General features: G+C 48.4%; 1 protein-coding gene across 2 annotated transcripts in view; it reads left to right on the forward strand.

Moving 5' to 3' along the window:
• Nucleotides 1-10,453: 10,453 nt before the first annotated feature.
• The window catches only part of SGK3 (serum/glucocorticoid regulated kinase family member 3), a 76,983-nt gene continuing 67,009 nt past the window's right edge, over nt 10,454-20,427 (forward strand). The window contains exon 1 of one of the 2 annotated variants that reach the window (XM_083187204.1): nt 10,454-10,672. The gene's annotated coding sequence lies outside the window, so the exon portion shown is untranslated. Of the gene's footprint in view, nt 10,673-12,667; nt 12,810-20,427 lie in introns of those variants that run through there. The other variant, XM_083187205.1, reaches the window with a different exon arrangement.

The raw sequence follows: 20,427 nt of genomic DNA on the forward strand, positions 1-20,427 counted from the left end.
TGCAGGAGGGGAGGTTGGGGTTAGGCTGCAGAAGGGGAGGTTAGGGTTAGGCTGCAGGAGGGAAGGATAGGGTTAGGCTGCGGGAGGGGAGGTTGGGGTTAGGCTGCAGGAGGGAAGGTTAGAGTTAGGCTGCGGGAGGGGAGGTTGGGGTTAGGCTGCAGGAGGGAAGGTAAGGGTTAGGCTGCGGGAGGGGAGGTTAGGGTTAGGCTGCAGGAGGGAAGGATAGGGTTAAACGGCAGGAGGGGAGGTTAGTGTTAGGCTGCAGGAGGGGAGGTTAGGGTTAGGCTGCTGGAGGGGAGGTTAGGGTTAGGCTGCAAGAGGGGAGGTTAGGGTTAGGCTGCAGGAGGGGAGGTTAGGGTTAGGCTGCAGGAGGGGAGGTTAGGGTTAGGCTGCAGAGGGGAGGTTAGGGTTAGACTGCAGGAGGGGAGGTTAGGATTAGGCTGCAGGAGGGGAGGTTAGGGTTAGGCTGCAGGAGGGAAGGTTAGGGTTTGACTGCAGGAGGGGAGGTTAGGATTAGGCTGCAGGAGGGGAGGTTAGGGTTAGGCTGCAGGAGGGGAGGTTAGTATTAGGCTGCAGAAGGGGAGGTTAGGGTTAGGCTGCGGGAGGGGAGGTTGGGGTTAGGCTGCAGGAGGGAAGGTTAGAGTTAGGCTGCGGAAGGGGAGGTTGGGGTTAGGCTGCAGGAGGGAAGGTTAGGGTTAGGCTGCGGGAGGGGAGGTTAGGGTTAGGCTGCAGGAGGGAAGGATAGGGTTAAACTGCAGGAGGGAAGGTTAGGGTTAGGCTGCGGGAGGGGAGGTTAGGGTTAGGCTGCAGGAGGGAAGGATAGGGTTAAACTGCAGGAGGGGAGGTTAGTGTTAGGCTGCAGGAGGGGAGGTTAGGGTTAGGCTGCAGGAGGGGAGGTAAGGGTTAGGCTGCAAAAGGGGAGGTTAGGGTTAGGCTGCAGGAGGGGAGGTTAGGGTTAGGCTGCAGGAGGGGAGGTTAGGGTTAGGCTGCAGAGGGGAGGTTAGGGTTAGACTGCAGGAGGGGAGGTTAGGGTTAGGCTGCGGGAGGGGGAGGTTAGGATTAGGCTGCAGGAGGGGATGCTTAGTATTAGGCTGCAGTAGGGGATAGTAGGGTTAGGCTGCAGGAGGGGAGGTTGGGGTTAGGCTGCAGAAGGGGAGGTTAGGGTTAGGCTGCAGGAGGGAAGGATAGGGTTAGGCTGCGGGAGGGGAGGTTGGGGTTAGGCTGCAGGAGGGAAGGTTAGAGTTAGGCTGCGGGAGGGGAGGTTGGGGTTAGGCTGCAGGAGGGAAGGTAAGGGTTAGGCTGCGGGAGGGGAGGTTAGGGTTAGGCTGCAGGAGGGAAGGATAGGGTTAAACGGCAGGAGGGGAGGTTAGTGTTAGGCTGCAGGAGGGGAGGTTAGGGTTAGGCTGCAGGAGGGGAGGTTAGGGTTAGGCTGCAAGAGGGGAGGTTAGGGTTAGGCTGCAGGAGGGGAGGTTAGGGTTAGGCTGCAGGAGGGGAGGTTAGGGTTAGGCTGCAGAGGGGAGGTTAGGGTTAGACTGCAGGAGGGGAGGTTAGGATTAGGCTGCAGGAGGGGAGGTTAGGGTTAGGCTGCAGGAGGGAAGGTTAGGGTTTGACTGCAGGAGGGGAGGTTAGGATTAGGCTGCAGGAGGGGAGGTTAGGGTTAGGCTGCAGGAGGGGAGGTTAGGATTAGGCTGCAGAAGAGGAGGTTAGGGTTAGGCTGCAGGAGGGGAGGTTAGGATTAGGCTGCAGGAGGGGAGGTTAGGGTTAGGCTGCAGGAGAGGAGGTTAGGGTTAGGCTGCAGGAGGGGAGGTTAGGGTTAGGCTGCGGGAGGGGGAGGTTAGGGTTAGGCTGCGGGAGGGGGTGGTTAGGGTTAGGCTGCGGGAGGGGAGGTTAGGATTAGGCTGCGGGAGGGCAGGTTAGGGTTAGGCTGCAGTAGGGGAGGTTAGGTTTAGGTTGCAGAAGGGGAGGTTAGGATTAGGTTGCAGGAGGGGAGGTTAGGGTTAGGCTGCAGGAGGGGAGGTAAGGGTTAGGCTGCAGGAAAGAAAGGTTACTGTAAGGCAGCTCTGTTGGATACTCATCATCTGGAAGAGATTGCTAGAGCCACTATACCTTAGAAACCAGATAAATCACTGTTATATCTGCTGGGAAATTTTGTTGACATTCTAATGTTGCCGACATATAAATGCATGGCCAGTTGTTGTGATCATGTCAACATGATGTATCTCAACAAAATATTCCAAACTTAATCGAGCTGCTGTTTGTGGTCATTGGATGGTGTTATGGTTATGAGGTCAAGATTTCAATTCCCATTATGGCCCTAACGATGTATAGTGTATATGTTCTCCCTGTGCTTGCGTGGGTTTCCTACCACAATCATGGGTTAACTGGCTCCCTTGTGTGTGTATACATGTGTTATGGGCAGACCAGATGGGCAAAATGGTTCTTATGTGCCATCAAATTCTATTTTTCTTTCACTAATCCCAGAAGCGCATGAATAGGCACTAGAAGAACAATAGTGCATATTGGCCATCCACAAGAATGGCTGAGAGCTATGGCTGCTTTGTTATCATGCTAAATAAAAAATGTGTGCCCAGAATAAATCCTGCTCTTAAGGGAAGTATGTCCTGCTCAGTAATATTTTATTGAATATGTTCAGTTGCATCTAAGTCGTTTCTGAAAAGAGTCAAAAATATACTTGTATTGTAATACTGATAATATATACAATTCGTTATCATGTTCCCTTAAAAAAGTGGTTTTATTATTGTTATTATTATTGTATTTATAAGGCACTCCAAGTGTTTTGCAGCGCCATACAAAGGAACAGTACAGGGAGACAAACTTAACATTACAGTAAATTAATAACAAAATAGAGTACAGGTAAAATGAATGCCACAATTCAATACACATTACACATTATCTAAACACTTTACTGTCACCATCCCCATTTCTCATCATCTCCATCCCCGGTATTCCGGCACAACTATCAGCCAAGAGTGGACAAAATAACGCAGAGATCAAAATGATCATACTGTTATAGAGCCAAGGAAGATATGAAGAAGACACTGCCATCATCAGGCATACCTCACAGAAAGTAGTAGTGTTCAGGAGCATGGGGTATGAGGCTCCTCAAAGACAAATGAAGGGTGGGTTTTGGTTTCCTGGAAACCCCCCTCCTCTTATCCAGATACTGCCACCACAACATGCAATTAAAGGTACAGAGCGGAGCTGCTGCATATGCCTAGTGGAGATGCGGTCAACATCCCAGCTCTCAGGATGCCAACATTCAGTTTAGCGATGCCGGCATCGCGACTACCGCCAGAATCCCAACATCAATAAGGATATGGTGCCAGAATCCCAACATCAATAAGGATATGGCGCCAGAATCCCAACATCAATAAGGATATATACATAGTTACATAGTAGGTAAGGCTGAAAAAAAGACTTGCGTCCATCTAGTTCAACCTGGTATAGATATCCATTGCTGATTTGGTAGGTTCTGATATTTTACAGACAGATTATATTTCTTATTTGTACCCATGGATGTTTTTCTCCAGTAAATGTTTGTCCAACTTTGTCTTGAACGCATTTAATGAGCCAGCCGTTACCACCTCTCTGGGAAGAGAGTTCCAGAGTTTGACTGTTCTGACCGTAAAGAAATTCTTTCTACTAGCTGAATGAAATCTTTTTTCTTCTAATCTATACTCATGCCCTCGTGTCCTAGATTCCTTTCTAGTAGAAAAGAGGGTGTGTGACAGTTCCTTATATTGGCCCTTGATATACTTGTACATGTTGAGCATGTCCCCCCTTAAACGTCTCTTTTCCAATGTAAATAGTCCCAAATTGCTTAATCTCTCCCCATAGCTTAAATTCTCCATCCCCCTAATAAGCTTTGTTGCTCGCCTTTGGACTTTTTCTAATTCTATGATGTCCTTCCAGAACTGCACTGTGTACTCGAGGTGAGGTCTCACCAATGCTTTATACAGTGGCATAATTACCCTTGAGTCCCTAGTTTCCATTCCCCTCTTAATACATGCCAGAATTTTGTTGGCCTTTTATGTAGCTACATTACAATGGGCACTACATCCCAGTTTGCTGTCTATTTGGACTCCTAGATCCATTTCAAGTATGGAATTACCCAGTTCCTCTCCGCTAAGGTTGTAACTTGCACACTGGTTGTGTCTCCCAAGGTGCATAACCTTACATTTATCTACAGTACATTGAACCTCATCTTCCATTTTTTTGCCCACTCATCTAGAATTGCAAGATAATTTTGAAGCATGGTGACATCTTCTGATGATTTGATGACTTTGCTAAGTTTTGTATAGTCCGCAAAGATGGATAAATTGCTGAGTAACCCTATCCCAATATCGTTAATAAAAATGTTAAACAAAATGGGCCCCAAAACCGAACCCTGGGGCACTCCACTTAGTACCGGTATCGTATCTGATACAGCACCATTCACAACCACTCTTTGTTTATAGCCAATTCCCTACCCATCTGCAGATATTTTCACCCAATCCTAGGTTCTCCATTTTATTAATCAATCTCTTGTGTGGGACAGTATCAAATGCTTTAGCGAAATCTAGGAAAATCACATCTACAGCATTTCCATTATCGAGGTTTTTGCTAACCTCTTCATAAACCCTAGTAGATTAGTTTGGCATAACCGATTTGTCTTCTTCCAGGTCTGTGCTCATATTTTTCTCACATGATGTTAAGTTATTATTTACATATAGGCACACCCCCCCGCCCCTTCTATTTTCCCTGTCTTTCCTGTAGAGTGTATATCCCTCCATGTTTAATGCCCAGTCATGCGACTCATTACACCATGTTTCTGTAATACCAATGATGTCGTAGTCGTCCCTACTGATCACCGTTTCTAGCTCCCCGATTTTACTCATTAAGCTTCTTGCATTAGCCAGTAAGCATTTTAATTTATGTTTATTTTTAGAAATGGCTCTAATATTGTGATTAGTTTCATCCCAGGACCCATTTGAATTCTTTACTAGCTTCCTCTTTCCCCTCTCCCCTTCAATAGACTCTCTACAGCTCTCCCCACCATGCACATTGCCTGCCCTATTTGCCAGAATCCCAACATCAATAAGAATGAGGTGCCAGAATCCCAACATCAATAAGGATGTGGTGCCAGAATCCCAACATCAATAAGGATATGGCGCCAGAATCCCAAAATCAATAAGGATGTGGTGCCAGAATCCCAACATCAATAAGACTGTGGTGCCAGAATCCCAACATCAATAAGGATGTGGTGCCAGAATCCCAACATCAATAAGGATGTGGTGTCAGAATCCCAACATCAATAAGTATATGGCGCCAGAATCCCAACATCAATAAGGATATGGTGCCAGAATCCCAACATCAATAAGGATGTTGTGCCAGAATCCCAACATCAATAAGGATGTGGTGCCAGAATCCAAACATCAATAAGGATGTGGTGCCAGAATCCCAACATCAATACGGATGTGGTGCCAGAATCACAACTGTTGGGATTCTGAACAGTAAGTATGCAGTGAGTGTTAGCGTCAAGCCGGAAGGCTTAGGCACTAGTGAGTGCACTTAAGGTTAGGCTGCAGGAAGGGAGGGTTAGGGTTGGGCACCTGGAAGGGGTAGTTAATGTTCTGCTGTTGGGCAGGGGGGTTAGGTTTAGGTGGCAGGGTATGGGGGTTACTTACCTGTTCCTGACAGAATTCTCTCCTTCGGAATGCCAGCATTGGTATTCTGACCTCTGGCATCTTGACCATCAGTCATCCATCTTCTGACCAGTGGTAGCAGCTTTTTCTACCAAGTTTGCTTTGTGCGGATCTGAGCCTTTAATCAGTGCATGGGACCAGAGAGTAGTTGCCAGTAAGAAAAGACAGGAGCCTTAGCATGAGGTGGGAGAATGTGTGCCTAGAAAGTGCAGTTCTGTCTTCTACTGGATCTATTAGTTTGTGTATTTATTTATTTATTAAGAAAGGTTTAACCTTTTTCCTGACCACTTATTTATATTAGTTACATATGTGTTCTACAGCCTATATTATAGACTATCTATGGACTATCAATATTTCATATGGTATCCAGGGCAGAAAAAGACCAATGTGAACATTAATGTGCGGGGTCAGCACAAAGTTCGGTACTCTTTACCTAGAACGGCGCCCGTCGCGGGCATCGCGGGTACATTTATGGCTACCCGCGACGCGACCGACGCGATGCCCGCGATTTTCCCATTGAAAACCATGTTAAACCTGAAAAATCGCGTCGGTCGCGTCGCGGCCGGCCATAAATGTACCCGCGATGCCCGCGACGCGATGCCCGCGATTTCCCATAGGGAACAATGTTAAAAGGCAGATTGACCGCGATTTTACCGTTAAATGCCTCAATGACCGCGATTTTGACATAGGAAACAATGTTAAATGGGCCACAGAGCCCAAATAGTCCCCCTGAAGTCTTAAATGGCCCCCAAAATTTTTAACGCCACCCCACGATCAACGTGAACCCGAAGCGTGGCGAGCGCAGCGAGCCCCGCGAGGGGCGGCGGTACGCGTCCTACGACCTTTTCATGCCCTACTATCCACGTCGGCGTGGAGTTGAGAATAGAATAGTGTGGCGAGCGCAGCGAGCCACCGAGCCCGAAGCGTGGCGAGCGCAGCGAGCCCCGCGAGGGGACGCGGATACCTTCACAGGTAAACGCGTCCCCTCGCGGGCTTCACAGGTGTCCGTGGCGACGCGGACACCTGTGAAGCCCGCGAAGGGACGCGTTTACCTGTAAAGGTATCCGCGTCCCCTCGCGGGGCTCGCTGCGCTCGCCACGCTTCGGGCTCGGTGGCTCGCTGCGCTCGCCACACTATTCTATTCTCAACTCCACGCCGACGTGGATAGTAGGGCATGAAAAGGTCGTAGGACGCGTACCGCCGCCCCTCGCGGGCTCGCTGCGCTCGCCACGCTTCGGGTTCACGTTGATCGTGGGGTGGCGTTAAAAATTGTGGGGGCCATTTAACAATTCAGGGGGACTATTAGGGCTCTGTGGACCATTTAACATTGTTTCCTATGTAAAAATCGCGGGCATTGAGGCATTTAACGCTAAAATCGCGGTCAATCTGCCTTTTTAACATTGTTCCCTATGGGAAAATCGCGGTAATCGCGGGTACCCGATTTTGATGTACCCGCGATTTACCCGCGATTACCGCGATTGCCGCGATTTTACCCGCGATCCCGCGATTTCAATCGTGGGCGCCGTTCTAGGTAAAGAGTACCCAAAGTTCTTCTACGACTCTTCGCAGGGGAAGATATAGTGGATTATATTTAGTTAACCCCTCTATGAAGCCGCACTTATTCAACCCCTCACAGAGCCGCTAAGAGGTATGCCAGGCCCCGGCAAAATTTGGGGGGTGTCCACACTCCCAAGATGTTTAAGGTGGATAAAAAAAACCTCTAAAGTCGAGGCGGGAGCAGCAGCAGCACACACTGACAGCATGTGCTGTGCTGAAAGCAGGCTCAGCATGAGCTCTCACACTGTCAGTGACATACCTCCCAACAGTCCCGATTACCGCGGGAATGTCCCGGTTTTCATGGACATTCCCACGTCACTCTCGCGGCCGGCAGTGTCCCGTGGCGAGGGGGGGTGCTGTTGGGAGTCCCCCCTGTCGGTTGCTGAGCAGTGGGGAAAAAATGCTGTGCGCACGCACAGCATCTATTCCCGCAGCTAGGGGGCTGGGGGTATGGCTAGAGGCTCACAGAGCCTCTGGGTCATGCCCCCATAGTGGCAAAACAGGGGCGTGACCTCACGGGAGAGTCGAGAGTATAGACCACGCCCCCTTTAATTAGACAACGCCCCAAAATTTTAACCGCATTCCCCTATCCCTTCTTCATCGCTGCTCAAGTTGGGAGGTATGCAGTGAGATGCTCATGCTGAGCCTGCTGTCAGCACAGCACATGCTGCTACCCAGGAGGGACGGAGGAAGAAGGGGGGGGGGGTGGACCAGTGCCCCCGCCGGGCCCCTCCAGCAAGCCCCGGCCCGGGTAATTAGTACCCGCCCCCCCCCCCCCTCTCGGCAGCTCCTACCCCTCAGCCCACCAGAGCATTCTGTCTCGGCACGCTATTCACTGAGACAGGGACACGCCAGCATCTCACATGCAGGCGCCTCCCATTCTTGGAGGGGCTTAATGACATCACGATCAAGCCCCGCCCCAGGAACTCCAGCTGAAAGTCTCCTCTCCGGGCTTTTCCCGGGGAGAAGATTTAAAAAGTCAGCAACCCTGTCTTATATAGATTGTTACTATTTCAGGGAGTCTCCTGCAGAATTCAGGAGGGTAGGGAACTTTGTATCAAGGTTATGTGAGTGCTGCTTGTGGTAAGCCTAGATGGCTCCACTGTGCCCAAACCCTCTTAAATGTTGGGGTTTCTGACACCTATGTGTAGGATTGTGGTGTTTGCTAGAGATAGCTTATAAATGATTTGAAGCTGTGATAGGTATATTGCTAAATCAATGGGACAAATTAAAGACCATATTTAGTTATTTAGGGCTGCTATGTACATTTTTTATGAGTTAGCTTATTACAAATTGAGATAATAAATGAAGTGAGGGCTCGGGGTATTTCCCTCTAGTCTAACCCAGGGTTGCCTACTTCCTGGCTGTCCTCTCGGGGAGAGGACAGCCAGTCCAGGGGGGGGCGGGGCCACTGACAGGGTGGGATAGGGGCAGGACGGCTGGCGGATGATCAGTGTGGGGGCGTGGCCAACATGATTGCATCCTCGTTGCCACACCCCCACTGTGCAATGTCCAGCAGGTGGGTGGTGAAGTTAGGGGGAAGCAGGAGATAACTGTTGCTCTGCTCTGAGACCACATCCAGTCGGTTTCCGTCCAGGACATGCAGGAGGAGGTTCATACCACACTGGAAATTAGACCACCCCTGCCCGCCCCCCTGAACACCTCTGCGTGTCAAATTCCCCTTGAGCTCCTCCAGCAGCTCCCGGGAGGGCTCACTTACAATTTGGCACTTGATGCGCCATTTTTACATGTAAAGACTTTTGGGGAGCTGCAGCAGCGAAGGAGAGCTGGGCAGAAGTCAGCGTCCGGGTAGTCCGCAAAGGGGCAGACAGCAGCGGCAGCAGAATTTAAAAGAAACACTGTCAAAAGACTGTCCGGCACCCGCGATGTGCTGCTACATTTTATGTGAAGGCAGTATAGTCTCCAAGGTCTGACCCAATGCACACGGGACCGCACATTGGGTCGGATGGGAAGTCAAACACATCCGATTTGTGTCAATTTCTTGGCCTGATCTGTCACAATCGGGTGAAATCGGACCAAATCCTACTAGTGTACCTTTAAGCTGCATGATGTGGCCACAGTTCTAGTAATTATATACCATTGCTTTTGTGGCTAAAAATTGAGCCATTTGCCAAGAGGAGTGGGCTTCCGGGCAACTGGAAACCCCCCTGCTGCTTTCGACTATAAACTTTTGAGAGGCATAAGGTGGAGAGAAATCAAGCACAATCAGCTTCTGAACTTGTTTAAATAGGGCCTTATTCTGGTTGGTGCGGCCGGATCTGAATATGTGGCCAGGACCGAGCGTCCTAAACCCCCCCCTTTCGTACGGATCGCTCACTGCGTCCGAATGCGGTAAGCCGCTGACCGCACGGAGCACGAGTGGATTTCTCATGTATACACCTCCTCCATCTCTGGGAACCTCCCCCATCATTCGATGGTCGCAGACCATCGAATGCAGGACCGAGTGGTCAGGCAGCACCCGAGTGCTCAGACCACTCGGGCATTTCTCCGTGCAAATGAAGGGATCTGGGCGGGCAGCTGACATCCGGCAATGTCATATGTCCGCCCCCTACACGTGCGTCACGGCCGCATTACCATACGTACGCCCAGCGTTTTCATGGGAACGCCCATGAAACGCGGGGTGTATACATATGGTAATGAGCCCAAACAGCCCTTCACGCCCCTCTCCTCTCCCTGTTCGTAGTGTAAACAATTCATGCGGAATTTGGACGTATGTCCCTTTGGCACATGAGCAGATATGCGCTGCACATGCGCAAACACAAAACATCGGCGGACCGACCGCACGCGGACATAACCGCACCAACCAGAATAACCTCCATAGTCTGTGCAGTGGCAATGTGATGCTGATTGGTAGATACCTCTAAAAGTTAAGCTATAATTTCTCTGTTGCATCCTAGAAAATAATAGGCAGATTCTGATTGGTTGCTATAGGCAACATCACTGCTTTTCACTTTATCTCTCTCTCTATGCTACATGGCTAATATACACAATGTAAGCCAGGAACAAAGCAGCAAATGTTGGAGTATAGTATGTATAGTTTAATAACAAATCTTTTTTTTTTTTTGGGTAGTGAAAGAGTTAACTGAAATTCCTGATTTTTTTTCTATTTCAGCTATGAAACTTCCTGGCCAGGCAGAGAGGAGCTGTGATCAGTGTCAGGAAACGTGGGGGGACTTGGTGCAGGCAGAGGGCTGCTGTGCATGGTGTGTCTATGGCTGAGCAGCCACACAGGGGAGGAGCAGTGCTGACACGTCAGAGAGGGGACACTTGTAAACACAGCACTTCTAGCAGGCAAAGCCCAGTGAAGAGGAAGAGAGAGTTCAAACTTCATACATAGCAGCAGCAGGAGGAGGAGCAGGCTGACTGTCCTGGAGGTGCTCAGCTCTCTGGTATGTAACAAGCCCTTTTATATGATCTGATATATCTACAAGTGTGCATAGCTCCTGATATCTGCCGTTATACAACTTCATCACACTCAGCTGCCAGCTGTGAGAGCCGCTCCTCTGACCACTGCTTCCCCAGGCTGGGGTGTGCAGGGAGGGAGGTGCAGTGACTGCTTATTAAGTGGTGAATTAGTTACAATTAATAAACCTCATCTGCCGACATTCAAAAACATGCAGATCAGTATTGTGGCTGTTTGTGTTGGGAGACCGGTATTGTGTGTAGAACACTCAGCAAAGTGTATTGTATGTACTCCTGGCAGCTCTGTGCCAGAGAGGAGCACCCCTAGTGATTGCTGCTCACTATGGTATAATATTGTGGGCACATTGTGTAAGTGTTAGCAGTAATATGTGTGTGTTCCATATTTCGGATGAGTAATGGTGTAAGCACTTCCTGCAGTTCCAGTCAAACATGTGATACATATTTCATGTTCAGGTTAAGTGAGCGGTATACAAGGGGGCATCCATACCCTCTATATAATATGATCGGTATACAAGGGGGCATCCATACCCTGTATATAATATGATCGGTATACAAGGGGGCATCCATACCCTGTATGTGATGGGTATACAAGGGGGAATCCGTACCCTGTATATAATATGATCGGTATACAAGGGGGCACCCATGCCCTGCACGTGATGGGTATACAAGGGGGCACCCATGCCCTGTATGTGATGGGTATACAAGGGGGCACCCATGCCCTGTATGTGATGGGTATACAAGGGGGCACCCATGCCCTGTATGTGATGGGTATAAAAAGGGGCACCCATGCCCTGTATGTGATGGGTATACAAGGGGGCACCCATGCCCTGTATGTGATGGGTATACGAGGGGGCACCCATGCCCTGTATGTGATGGGTATACGAGGGGGCATCCATGCCCTGTATGTGATGGGTATACGAGGGGGCATCCATGCCCTGTATGTGATGGGTATACGAGGGGGCATCCATGCCCTGTATGTGATGGGTATACGAGGGGGCACCCATGCCCTGTATGTGATGGGTATACGAGGGGGCATCCATGCCCTGTATGTGATGGGTATACGAGGGGGCACCCATGCCCTGTATGTGATGGGTATACGAGGGGGCATCCATGCCCTGTATGTGATGGGTATACGAGGGGGCATCCATGCCCTGTATGTGATGGGTATACGAGGGGGCATCCATGCCCTGTATGTGATGGGTATACAAGGTACATGTATCACCTTTGAATAACTGGATTCTAGCACTTAGGTGGGGTAGTCAGTGGTGTCACTTTTGGGGGGTGGGTGAAGTTTACTCTGAATTACAGACAGATTATACAGTGAATTTGTGGAAATCTCAGTACTGCACACAAGGTAACTCCTTACTGTGGGAGAGACCAGAGTAGGACAGTGCATCAAAAATATTGTTCTTATAGAACTACCAATTTACAAAGAGAACATTCCTCTGTAATGTCAGCAGGGCCGGACTGGTCCTCAGGGTTACAGGGGAAATCTCGTGGGCCCTACTGCATTGGGGCCCACCTTATTCTCTACTTGACTGTGTACTTGAATTAGACCTATGTTACCGTATACCAGTGTTCGCCAACCCGTCGCTCGCGAGCTACCGGTAGCTCGCCTGAGCGAAAACGGGTGGCTCGACCACTGCTGCCTGCCCGGTTCGCCCGCACGCTGTTGCCGCTGGCTTGCGGCGCTATAGCCGCCGCTATAGCCACCGCCTTGCCCCGCTACAGCCGCCGTCACCTTCCCACCTGTAGTCCTCCTTGTTACGGGGACCAGAGGAGACAGCAGGCGTCTGACAGGGAGCACCGCGCTAAGCGCTCCCGGCACTTCCGGGTAACGCTGCAGCAGCGCAGCTCTGTGTTCCCAGTCATAGGCTAGAAGTCAAATATGACTTCTAGCATGGTGTGGGGGGAAGAACGGACGGACTCCAATTGCCAGCAGGGTGATGATGGAGCTGAGCTCCGAACGCACCAGCAGCCAGCAGCAATGACTAATTTATTATGCCCATGTGAAGACGGGCATGGTGGAGGGGGCAAGCAGTGACCCCCTTGTCAATGAGCATTAACCCCTGGCAACAAAAATGAACCCCTGACAGCAAGCAGGTAATTTACAATTTGTTATTTGAAGCCTTACTGTGGGACATTGTGTGCAATATGTGTAATGGGCATCATTTGTGTGGCACATGTTTAATGAGCATCAAGGTGTGTGGCATATGTATAAAAGAGCTTCACGTTGTGGGTCATAGGCATAATCGGCATCATGGTGTGTGGCATATGTATAATGGAGTATCACGGTGTGTGGCATATGTATAATGGTGCATCACTGTGTGTGGCATATGTATAATGGAGTATCACGGTGTGTGGCATATGTATAATGGAGTTTCACGGTGTGGCATATGTATAATGGTGCATCACGGTGTGTGGCATATGTATAATGGAGTATCACAGTGTGGCATATGTATAATGGTGCATCACGGTGTGGGGCATTTGTATAACGGAGTATCACGTTGTTGGGCATATGTATAATGGGCATCGTGTGTGTGTGTGTGTGTGTGTGTGTGTGTGTGTGGAAAAAAATGGGGGATGTAGCCTCGCAGGAGTTCCACGGTAGTAGCTGAACCTTCTAATTTTTGGCGCGTGCCTTCGGCACGCGCAGATGACTCTTTTACTCTGCCTCCAGTGTTGGGAGGTATGTTTTGGGGCATTGCAGTGTGTGGCATAATGTGTCAGGGGCATTACAGTTTGTGGCATGTGTAAAGGGCATTTTTTGGGATATTATGCAGATTTTTTTATTTTTTTTACTTTAGTAGCTCTTCGGGCGGTTTATTTTGTCGCGAGTAGCTCCCGACCCAAAAAAGGTTGGAAACCACTGCCTTATACCGCTTTCAGACCGCACTCCGAACACGGCATATTGCCGTGTTCGCGGGGCCTAAACACGGGTCACGGTGCGGTCTGAAAAGGGCAACACGGGTCGAGCAACACGGCTATTCAACCCTGGTAATGACCAGGGTTGAACACGGCTATGACCCGTGTCAACGGGTGCCTGGGTCGAGCGACCCGTGTCCCGTTCACAGTATGGAGGAGGCAGCACTGTCAGCTCCAAGTACTGCCTCCTCCCGAGCCCCCGATGACGCGCCGCCGCCCAGCCCCGCCCCCTGTGACGTCACCTACTCGGCAATATGCCGTGTCGGTGTGCGGAACTTTCAGACCGCATTGCCGTGTTGCTCTGGGGATGGGACCCGAGTCCTAATCCCGTGTGCGACACGGCATTTGCGGTCTGAAAGTAGTATTATACTGATCTATTGAATGGTTTTTTTTAATCTGGTACCTTATCATGCAAACACTAGTAGTATTCACTATACATTGATCAAGGGGCCGAGACTATGTACTGTCTACTGTTTAGATCAGGGATGGGGAACCTTCGATCCTCCAGCTGTTGTTGAACTGCACATCCCAGCATGCCCTGCGACAGTTTTGCTATTTGGCCATACTAAAACTGTTGCAAGGCATGCTGGAATGTATAGTTCAACAACAGCTGGAGGACCAAAGGTTCTCCATCCCTGGTTTAGATAAACCAATGCTGTGGCTGGCCACACCTCTCAACATGGGCCCCTATCACTGCATTCCCCCGTGAGCCCTCCATTCCCCAGTCCAAAACTGCATGTCAGTCCCTGCACCACTGGAACATGCAGTTCAGGATCCACAATAACCAGCCAGAATGTTTTTTGGACTTTGGGAGAAAAAGTGAGTGCATGTAAAAAAAAAAAGCCCATACAAACATTAAGACAACATACGCACTTGACACAGATGTGGTCCTGTCAGGAATTAAATTTATTACCTCAGTTCTGTGGTGCAGTAACACTATCTACTGTGTCACTGTGCTGCCTGCATGCACATTTGTCCCAATCATTGGTGTGCGTATATATGTGTGGCCATTTTTCCAGTGATTTGTGCATGCATCATAAAGAAGTCAACAGGAATGCGGCACGGGCACCATGTTTTTGGAGACCTTAGCAAGAGTAGTAGACTCTTGCACAAAGCCAGAGTTTTCTGTGCTGCCAGTTTTCTGTGCTGCCAGTGAGGAGGGGGAACTGCTCCGAGCCTGCACAAGGCCCCTTTCTGCTCTTAAACAGGCTCTGGTCCTGATTCTCCAACGTGAAAAATAGGGAGGTATGACCATGTCTTAATATTACATGTACTAGTGTTCCTTCTAGCACCCGCTATTTTTTAAAACCCATGCAGTTCCTCTTCCCTGCCTGGGGTGTCGCTGCCTGCTGTGGTGCTTCTGGCACAGTGTGGTCTGTATATCAGCACTTATATGCAAACCAGACCTGTGCTACAAACACCACAGCAGACAGTGACACCCCAGGCAGGGAACAGGAACTGCATGGGTTTCCAAATATAGCGGGTGCTAGAATGAACACTAATGTACAGTATGTCTCTTATGTCTCTTAAGTTATTTGTGTGCTGCCGATTCTCTACCACTGCAAAAGTAAATCGCTCCCTTGTAATTGAATTGATCCATATGTGTGAATTGGTTACATAGGGGCTGGGCCAAGGATGTTGCAGACACTAAAATGATTGCAGAATGATCGGCCATCAATGGCCCATGGTTTATAATAATCCATGGTTAGCCTCCGATGGCAATTGTTTGTAACCATCTATCCCTATTCTGCAAGAATGCATCTGCAATCGATAGTTTTCCGCTAATGGTAAGTTGGAGACCATTGATGGTGAGCATCCCTAAATTGTATTTTTAACAAATACTAATGATGTGGGGAGAGTTTCATCTGTTTAGTGTAATGGTGTGGTAATAACTCATATCTGGTCGACAGATCTACGATGTCTATATTGTCCATGTTATGGTTGACCACGATTAGTCGAACTCGTCTAGTTAGACGCCTAAAGATAGTTGACCATGTCTAGATCGACCAACATGAGTTTTTCACGTGTTTTTGGTGCCGAATGTCACAGGTCGAATTGGTTCATAATTTAGTTTCCAAGTGAACATAGGGTTAGATTATAATAGTGCCAAGTGTAGCGAGTGTACACGGGGATCCCTATGACAGTCGCACCAAAAAAACATGAAAAACTCATGTCGACCACTCTCCAATCGTTCTAACGCTGGCATCTAAAGGTGCCCGTACACCTCCGTCTGTCCAAGCGGCGGCGGCGGCTGGAGCATGTAGCCGCATTTTGCTGGGCGGCAGGATGCAACTGCTGAATATTTTGAAACGTAATTTCAAAATATTCGGCAGCTGCACCCCGCTGCTCGGCAAAATGCCGCTACAAGCTCCAGCCGCCACCGCTTGGACGGACCCTGCTGCCCGCCACCAGCTTGCGGGACCCCGCTGCCCTCCCCCGCCACTGCAGCAGCTCTCCAGGAGAACTACATGAAATAAATTGCATGCAATTTATTGCATGTAAAAATGGCACATCAAGCGCTAGATCGCATGTGAGCCTCCCGGGGAGCTGCCGTGATCGATCTAGACGTCTTTGATTCGCTAGACCATAACCATAATAACTATATAACCGCACTACAAGGAAATGTCAGGTCAACATAGAATGTATTTACCTTTATGGTTAATATCAAATTCTTTTTTTTTATTTTGGGAATTAGAGTTAGTTCACATTGCATTCCATTCATGACGTTTCCCTCAGGCTAGCTTTGGTTTTTGCCTCTGTACTGTATACCATTATTACACGTTACTATATCTGTATATTGTTGCTAGAAAATCCCTGTTGCGATAACTATAACCAACACGTTATACGTGGTATACGGTAACTTGTGTATTGCTGGAATGTTTCCTTCATCGTGAATTCATGGACGCCAGCGATCGTTAACCATTTCATCTACTGTCATTTCATAAACTAGAAAAGTAATAACTTCCTTTCCTGCCATCTCTAGTAGCAGCTGCGCTGACACCACCCATGTCCTTGGGTAATAGGACACGTGGTCTTAGCCTCAAACGTTACGGTATTTGTTAATGCTGGGGGGGATGCTGCCTGTTCTGTCGTGACTCAGCAAGCAGCGAGCCTGGTGTATCTGCCCATTCCTACAGCTGTGTTTTCCCAGATTACAAAGCGTTTGGTAAAACAAAACTTGTATGTTCTGTCATATTCATTTACAAATGTAGTATGCTTGAGCATTGCTAAGTCTGCACTTTGTAGGAACACCTGTATAACCCGTGGATACCTAGGGGTAAATTTACTAAAATGGAAGTTTTGGTACTCTTTACCTAGAAGGGCGCCCATCGTGGCCATCTCGGGCATTGAATGCACTAAAAAATCGGGTGCGATGCGACCGACGAGATGCCCGCGATTTCCCATAGGGAACAATGTTAAATGTCTCAATTGACCCAATTTTCCTGTTCAATGCCTCAATTGACCCGATTTTTCCATAGGAAACAATGTTAAATGGGCCACAGAGGCCAAATAGGCACCCTGAAGTGTGAAATGGCCACCCCAATTGTTAACGCCACCCCACGATCAACGTCAACCCGAAGCGTGGCGAGCGCAGCGGTACGCGTCCTACGACCTTTTCATACCCCCACTATCCACGTCGGCGTGGAGTTGAGAATAGAAAGTGTGGCGAGCGCAGCGAGCCACCGAGCCCGAAGCGTGGCGAGCGGACGCGGATACCTTCACAGGTATCCGCGTCCCCTCGCGGGCTTCACAGCTGTCCGCGTCCCCTTGCGGGGCTCGCTGCGCTCGCCACGCTTCGGGCTCGGTGGCTCGCTGCGCTCGCCACACTTTCTATTCTCAACTCCACGCTGACGTGGATAGTGGGGGTATGAAAAGGTCGTAGGACGCGTACCGCCGCCCCTCGCGGGCTCGCCACGCTTCGGGTTCACGTTGATCGTGGGGGCCATTTCACACTTCAGGGTGCCTATTTGGCCTCTGTGGGCCATTTAACATTGTTTCCTATGGAAAAATCGGGTCAATTGAGGCATTGAACAGGAAAATTGGGTCAATTGAGACATTTAACATTGTTCCCTATGGGAAATCGCGGGCATCGCGTCGGTCGCATCGCACCCGATTTTTTTTTTAGTGCATTCAATGCCCGAGATGGCCACGATTTTTTACTAACGATGCCCACGATCAAAATCGTGGGCGCCGTTCTAAGTAAAGAGTACCGAAGTTTTATTAAAGATGTCAAGTTGCCCATAGCAACCAATCAGAGCCTACATATTTATGTAGTGTATTCTAGAAGACAATAGATAGAGGGCCAGATGCACTAAGCTTCAAAAGTGATAAAACGGAAAGTGATAAACAGCGAGCCAATCAGCTCCTACCTGCCGTGTCACAGACTGTGTTTGCAAAATGTCAGGCAGGAGCTGATTGGTTGGTTATCACTCTCCATTTTATCACTTTTGAAGCTTAGTGCATCTGGCCCAGAATCTGACAGGTTGTTATGGGCAACATCCAATCCTCAATAGAACTTCCATCTTAGTGAGTTTACCACCTTCTCTCTATGGGCCAGATGTACTGAGCTTGAAAAGTGAAACAAATGGAGAGTGATAAACCACCAGCCAATCAGCTCCTAACTACCATGTTACAGGCTGGGTTTGAAAAATGACAGCTAAGAGATGATTGGCTGGTGGATTATCACTCTCCATTTTATCACTTTTCAAGCTTAAAGCATCTGGTCCTGAATCCCTACAAGTTTTTCATGTTTAGTCACCATTGTGCAAGTTACCCCCCACCCCCACCCCCACCCCTATTCCCAACGGCAGCAATTTCTCAGAACTTCTTTCACCTTGATAGACACTTGGCTTATTTATTAACCGCCTCAAGTCCTATTGGAAAAAAATTTTTTATCTTAAATAATCTACGTACACTGAATATTTGTGGAGGCAAATGTATAGTTGCTGTGTGTTACAGAATGTTTATTTAATGTTATGTCTTAGCGTGTATTCACAAAAGCATAGCGTTGTATAGAGGATATGGGGTCAGATGTATCAAGCTTCATAAAGTGATAAAGTGGAGAGTGCAAACAGTCAGCCAATCAGCTCCTACCTGCCATGTTACAGGCTGGATTTGAAAAATGGCTGGTAGGAGCTGATTGACTGGTAGTTTATCACTCTCCATTTTATCACTTTTTGAAACTTGATGCATTTGGCCCATGGTATGATAAGTACCCAGTCTTGGATATTTACAGTATGTGTCTGGACATTCTGTCTACATTGCAAGCTATCATCTCCTTGTTTTAATATATGTTCCTGAAATGTCATGGCTTGTTCTACCTACGTTTTCTAATTATGTAATGATATTACACATGAACATTTTACATCTGCCCCACCTGCAGTGCACAAGGTTTTGTCCATCTAAGAAGGATTTTGTCAGAGAGAGTGAACTAGAATAAGGCCCTACATGTCTGATGTATTGTATTACATAGACTGCTCTTTGTGTGGGGGAGACTATAGCTTGTTACATGCTACTGTAATTACACATCCTTCATGGGCTGGTGACAATCACTGTAAAATCAAAGATTTGTAAATCTCCCTCCAGAAATCGCAGACTTGCAATGGCCGCCATTGTCCGATATCACTAATGCCTCCAACTCAGGCCCATAGTGTTCTCCCACAATGCACTACTGTGGTAGAAAAGCACCAGATCATAGATCACCTCGGTGACCCCTTAATATCTAAGCAGTGTCACTGTGCAGTCCTCATGCCTAACAATGAATAATTTGGCTTGCAGGTTTCTGTGAGGCCAGTGAGTCTCCACATAGAGCTGCACAGGTCACTGCTGAGTAGACAGAAGAGCTAGCACATTTTGGAATTCACCTCCCCTATGAACATAAGGACCAATTGAATAATACATACCATCGTTATTTTGGACTAATAAATAAAGTATCAGAGACTTTACAATTCTGACTGTTCTAATGTGCAAAATGTTTTTTTTTTTCCCTTATTTTTTTTTATGAATGAATGTAGTTTACATGGTCAGCCATTGAGGGGCATTTACTAATGTTGCTCTAAAGGTGCCGATAAAGGTGCCGATACACGGTGCGATGATCGCACCAGTTATGGGCTGGATCGCATCGCAATGCATGCGTTTTGCATGCGATGCGAGGGCAGTACAAAAAGTATGGACAACACATACTTTTTGTACTGTGCGATGAGATGCCCCACGGTGCAAACATACCGTGTATGGGCACCTTTAGTTGCAAATCTATCATTAACCATAACAACCAATCAGGAAGTAGCATTTGTCTATCGCAAGTTAAGGCCCCATCCACTAGTGTGATATGGGCACTTTTCATGCGATTCCGCCAAATTGTTGTGAGGAATCGCATGAAAAGTGCCACATCGAATGTCCTTTTCCTGCGATTGTGATGCTAGGCATATTCATGAGCGTATCGCAGATCTCACGAGCTGTCAAAATAATCTATCGGATCTGGCAGCCATGACTGGGATTGCTCACAATACATCGGATACAATAGGACCGCATACGATGTATGGTATGCGGTCCAGCCGCTCTGGAGTTGCCGGGTGAGTTGGCGGGGTACCGCGTGCGATACCTCACACTAGTGGATGTGGCTTTTAGACAATGACAACCAATGTCTGATTGCTTGTTTTGGTTTTATTGCACTTTTTAAGCATTGTAAGTTAACCAATGACAGCCAACCAATGACAGCCAATCTATTAACCCTTAACGTTTGAACAATACAGTTGCTAGGGTGCTTGTGTACTAGCACGGCGCCCACGATATTTGG

This window comes from Crinia signifera, chromosome 5, assembly GCF_055691185.1.
Source record: "Crinia signifera chromosome 5, ASM5569118v1, whole genome shotgun sequence".
NCBI classification, from domain to species: Eukaryota; Metazoa; Chordata; class Amphibia; order Anura; family Myobatrachidae; genus Crinia; species Crinia signifera.